Source organism: Conger conger, chromosome 19 (assembly GCF_963514075.1).
Source record: "Conger conger chromosome 19, fConCon1.1, whole genome shotgun sequence".
NCBI classification, from domain to species: Eukaryota; Metazoa; Chordata; class Actinopteri; order Anguilliformes; family Congridae; genus Conger; species Conger conger.
The window spans coordinates 8,689,147-8,695,358 of NC_083778.1; the positions used below are offsets into that span (position 1 = coordinate 8,689,147).

General features: G+C 40.0%; 1 protein-coding gene across 1 annotated transcript in view; it reads right to left on the minus strand.

Moving 5' to 3' along the window:
* Positions 1–2,088, minus strand: part of LOC133119148 (transcription factor GATA-3-like) — a 13,187-nt gene extending 11,099 nt beyond the window's left edge. Inside the window, exon 1 of the mRNA XM_061229590.1 lies at positions 1,931–2,088. The gene's annotated coding sequence lies outside the window, so the exon portion shown is untranslated. The remainder of the gene's footprint in view (positions 1–1,930) is intronic.
* Positions 2,089–6,212: the final 4,124 nt, after the last annotated feature.

Here is a 6,212-nt window from a genome sequence, read left to right on the forward strand (position 1 = left end):
CTTATAGGACGAATGTTGCTGCCATGAGAAACCCATGAGACGAATATCTTGGGGTTAAACGAAATATTTCAGTTATTGCGCAGGAATTGCGCGTCAATTCACGTCATGCATGCGGAATACAGTCTCATAAAGAGAAGTCAGAGAGAGTGGGTGTCTTTGACATAGAAAGTGAACTGTAAAAGAAAGGTGACTATTTGTGTGAAATAATAATAATAATAATAAGAAGAATATTATTATTATTATTATTATTATGATGATTATGATTATGATTATGGTTATGATTATGGTTATGATTATGGTTATGATTATTATTGTTATTATTATTATTATTATTATTATTATTATTATTATTATTATTATTATTAATACAGTTGTTGAACACATAGCTTTACAATTATAAAATGTACCAATTCATCAAGAGGTTAACGAGTTGACTATGAAACATAAACTGGTTTAGACTCGCGAGACAGGACCTGAAAAAAAAAAAGATGAGAAAAAAACCCCTGCAAAAAAATATTTCGAGCATTTGCCTTTATGACTAATAACCTCTGCTTCATGGTTGTCAAGTCTTTTCAAGAACAAACTGGGGCGACTTAGTACTACTTTATAATGTTATTCTCAGAATCTAACTGGTGCGAAACCCGAGGTGAAGCGTCGTTCTTGGAACGTTCCGCAGAAAAATGCTTTATGCATTTTTAGCATGTGTGACTTTTCAAACCAGAAAATACGCGTTCCTCCCCTCAATGGACATCACAGAGACCTCACAGCATGTCGGAATTATTAGGTAGCCAAAATGATTTAACTACACGATAGCCTATATCCTATCAAACGTTTTCAAGTGTAAAATGCATATTAGCATTGTTGCCAAATGGAACACAAACCCGTTCAAGTATCAAAAAGGAATAAACCCAGCATTTAAGCGATGAAAATATAGTCTAGGTCGCCCGTTTTGTGCTCGAAGGAACGACAATCTGAATACATTTAAACAAATGATACATCTTATGTGCAATGCAATATGGAAGTGAATTTCATCCGTACATGAAAGCCTCGCGCCTGGCGATTAACCATCATAAAACTGGATTTGCACCCGCTGGCAGCTAATATGTCGCCACACACGTATTCCCGTATCTAAAAGGCGCCATGAGATTCCACCCGTTAGGTCCTTTTCAATAGGCATAACTGAATGCCATAGTCCAACGATAAACTAACCCCTCTGAAAATCAAACCAATGCGACCACAAATACCCCCCAAAAAAAATCCCAGCTCATTTTGTGGTCTAATATTTGCATTCAGATTAGTTTTTACCAATTATAGACCTCACCTTACCCTGCAGTCCGGTTGTCTCCATTTCAGAATACGGCGAAGTCAAATTTCCCACAAAACGCCGAAAAGCGGCAGCAATTTCGAAAAGAGCAGGACGATAAATAGGCCCACTACAATTTAGGCGACACGAATGGAATTACAGCTGGCGCCCCCTCCTTGCTGATGATGCTTGGGATATTTAAATCGCGTTTTGTCCTGCGAATCGAGAGCCCACCTGCACTGACGTTTGAATATCTCGACTTCTATTAATAGGTAAAAAGAAACGCGAGTGTGCTTTTTTTTCATGAGCATTACCAACACACACACACACACACACACACACACACACACACACACACACATATATATATATATATATATATATATATATATATATATATATATATATATATATATATATATATATATATATATTTAAATAAACAAACAAAACAATCGGACTTTTGATGCACATTTTCTTTTAAAAAACAAACAATTAACAGGTGCAAATCGACGCCGGCCGCGGGAGCAGACATTCTCAGGAGCGTATTTCTCGCCAGGCTAGCTGAACCGTTCCCTTTTTTTAATAAGGAACAGACAAAGTTAAAACATTTAAGTAGTTACTGACCTTTGCAGCAGATGTTGCTATTTTTATAACCCTGCCGCAGATTTTCGGGCGAATGACACAAAGATTGAAGTGGTGACGGCACTTGAGACTTCGCACGGCGAGGGGGAAACCTGGGCACTCTAGCCTACACCACAGCCGACAGAAACGCGCACACCAACCAACTGAAGCACTCGTTGACATTTAATCAGAGCTCTTCCGGGTCGATGCTCAAGTAGAGGAAACAAAAACACATAATTTATAATTTCACATGGTAAAAGAAAGGGAAGCTATCATAAACAAATCAAAATGAACTTAATGTAATGACATGTAAGTAAGCTACATCATAAATAGGTTTTTGATGTAAGCATCTTTGCAAAAGGTCAACTACTCATTTTAATACGAATCATCATCATCGTCACCATCATATCAAAAATAATTATAATAACGCCATGATCCTACTGAAATTAAAAGGCAAGGTGCATATTTTAAAATAACTTTTCTTCTGAATGAGAATAGCGATAGCACAGCTATATCTAGATGATCATTTGTCGACCAATTCAGTACAATTAGGAATTTAACGAGTCAATGTTTCCATAAATCAATGTTTCCATGGCGGCGAGAGCTTTCAATTAGTAGCCTATTTAGTATTTTAATACAATTGTTGGTCTAGCAAATCAGGAAAATTATTCATTAAGATGTACTAGAAGTAAATAAAATGCTTATGATAAATACACGCCTAAGTCTAAGAAGAAAGAGGGTGTCAATGCAAAAAATAGGCTAACAAATAGGCCATATCCATATGGTAGGCTATGCTTGTTCGACAGGCCGAAAGCCTACAATTCAAAGTTGGTTCGTGCATAAGTAGCTACAATACTCAAGGTTTATAACGTCTGGAAAAATTTATATATTTTGAATGAACTTGATCAATTCCAAACGATATTTCAAATTAAACGAGCCTATAGCCTAGCCTAATACTACATAGCATTAATAGGTAAGGCCTTCGTTTATACGTCTTGGCATCCGTTATTCTCGATAATAAAAAAGGCTGAATGTGATATCAATTGCACATAGCCCATCCCTCTTATAAACATATTTAGGTTACCATTCGTTCTTGTCGTTTAAGTCAGTCATCACTTCTTTACAATTTAAGATACAATTTCAAACCCTGAGGTTTTACATTTAGGCCTACCACATTTGTTTCTGGCAAATGCGTCTCTCGCTTGTGTGTCCATGGACCATAATGTTTGCGGTTACAGCCATCAGAGTCAATCAGATAAGGCAAAGGCTAACCGCAGCCGTTCGGCGTCGTTTTCAAATGTATTTCATACTGGTGACGTGTGCTTGAGCTACTTTGGTGTTTTTCTTCCTTATTTATTTTAAAATATTAGGTCGAGGTGGAGAGAATTACCGAAGTCCCGTCGCTTATCTGCGCCGCTCACGAACGCAGGGATCAGAGAGGCTGATTAAGAAAGGAGTCACGGCATCGCCTGATTCATAATGATCGGAAATAATGCGTCCTTATCTCCCTGCACCAGATTATCTGCCTTTCAGCTCGCTATGTTTTGTTACACGCCGTAATTCGCTGAATCAAATATCACAATGAATAGCCTAGGTGGCGGGGAGTGATTGGTGTGTGTGTGTGTGTTTGTGTGCGCACTGGGGGTGGCGTCGTGTCTTGCGGCAGTGAAAATGTCTTTAAAATTGTAATTGGTGAAATCTGTGAGGCATCAGATAAGGAACGTCGCGTATCTCACGAGCCGCCGTTCTCTCGCCACACTGCGGCATAACGGTTGTGTCAGACAGTTCTCACCTGAAATGAACGAGGTCGACCTGCCTTCGCTCCTTTGGGCTCGCGTGTATTTTTCATCAACAACAGATAATTAATCATAATCTTTGAGAACGACGCAGTCGAGCGGATGTGACGAAAAGTTTAGAAAAATCTAAAACGTTTAACGTGTCTATTATTCATGTTTGGCGAACACAATTTAATGCAACGAATTTCTAACCTTCAGAAATGTGTTGGACAAGTTTATCTGCTGGGGGAAGATTAGGCCGAACGGTGGAACGCTGTCTGCATTTATCACGTGATGGGGGTGGGCCATATTACCCTTATTAACTGAATGTTTCATACGGGAATGCAATATGGAATAACCTATGCAGTCGTAATTGTTACTCCTATCGAACAAATTCAAGCACATCTGCCAATGTATTTCGTAGGCCCTATTTTACTCGATTTATTTGAGGTTTTCATGCAATGTAGTTTTTCCACACACGCACACGCACACAATTGAAAATTAAAATAATCTTTATTGCCATTTTATACAGCTTTAGACTCACATTTCCAAAGCATACACTGACATCACACATAGGAAATAACAAATCGAACTATGACATAGAGAAGAATCAAAGTGTACATCAACAACACATACAATTGGTAATTAACTATAATAGATCTTTCTTTATTTCGCATTGATACTCACTGTCCCTCGGTTTTTCGGAAATAGCAATGTGTTTCCAAATCCACACATCTCCTCCTCTCTCCCAAACGGAACGGCAGTCTCTCTGTATCCGAGAGCATCTGGGAGAGATAATTGCGGGTGTGATTTCTTTTTTATTTGGGGGGGGAAGTACATTGACCGTGCCTCGTTGTATTTTCGCCCATTTTGTGAGGAAATTAAGCTCTGCATCCACCTCTTGAAAGTCACAGACCGCGACATCTGGGCAGCCAGGTGTCTCAGTGACCAGGTTGTCTTCACAGAGTATTTTGTCAGTGTTTTTATGTCGTTCACTGTGGTCAGCTGCCACGGTGTTGCAAGGCCAAAAATCACTCTAATTTGCTTCGTGTTCTTGTTTGTGCGTCCCAATAGGTGATGTCATTTAATTTGGAGTGGAGTGAAAACCTACTGGATGGGAGAGTTCAAGGAACAGAGCCGAGAACCATCGCCATGCACCGTATCTCGACTCAGATAACGGCGGAGTATATTTCAAGGCATAAGGTCGTCATTTAGCCTACCACTTTCATTCAATTTTACAATGGTCAGCAGTAGGCTTCTTACGATATAAATATATATGTTATGTTCAGAATACACAATTGTTATATTAAACAAGGAAAAAAGATATGTAAATTAGCTTTTGACTGATACACTGTTTTCGAGATTACCTTTTAATCCGCGTTTCACTCTCGCCTTCTCATAACTAATATCCCAGCGAGATGTGGACCCAGATGGTTGCCATGGATATGGTGATAGCGCCACGCCATTTATCTGTCGTGGAGAAGGCCGTTATGCCTTTATGCAGAGGCCGTTTGCGCCAAAGGTCGTCGCAAAGTCATCTCTCGTTTATGACGACACTTTCTCTTTCGCTTCGGTTCAGAAACCAAGGTAGCCTTCCGAATTCAACATACAACAATCTTCATGAAGGACAAACCATCCTTTCTTTTTAAAACATTTTTAATTCTTTACTATTTCAAATGTCGGTTCGGTTGCGCCTTTGGGGTTAACGGTGTGCAGCCCGTATCCGCTTATCAAGGGCATTGCTGTTGAAGCGCGTGCACTCGGCCAAGGCTCTGTCCACTAACCCCGATGTTCAGCCACATACTCCGGCCACACATTACAAAGTACAAAAGAAAGCTAAGGCCAATCGAGGAAGAGGTGTATCTCTTGCACTTAAGACCACTGGTAACCTGTGGCTGCTGCTGGCCGATAGACAGACGGGCAGACAAGCAGGCAGAAACACTAGAGACAGAGGCAAGGCACTGAGAGAGGAGACGGGCTCTTATATCCCCGTAGCTTAGTCTTTGTACCACTGTACCATGGATCCGTCTTAATGCGGCAGCACTAATCGTTTCCCACAGAAACGCGTTTGTTTTCCCCTTCTTGCTTTTTAATTTTCATTGTTGCGGCTTCGTTTATTCCAGAACCGTTCCCCCTCTCCCCCCACTAAAATGTGCGCAACAGCAGAAAAATCTGGCAACTTGCACCATTTACGGAAAAAATAAGCGTGCGGAGCAGGGTTTGGCATGTTACCGTCGGTAGAGAAGAGGCTACCTTGCAAAACGAGAACCAGCAGCAGCGCCACGGAGTTGCTGCAATAATACCACCTAGTGGACATACACTGGAATAAATAATCATTTTAGCCAACGGCAAAATGTAAAAATGTGCAATTTCAAAACACTGCCCAAACACTGTTCTCGTGTAGAATAACAGCAATAACTCACTATCTAATGACCATCTCATAAAATAAACGCAATTATGCGGTTAAATAACAGGATTTATGGCCTTTTAAAAATAGTTTTTCATTCAAA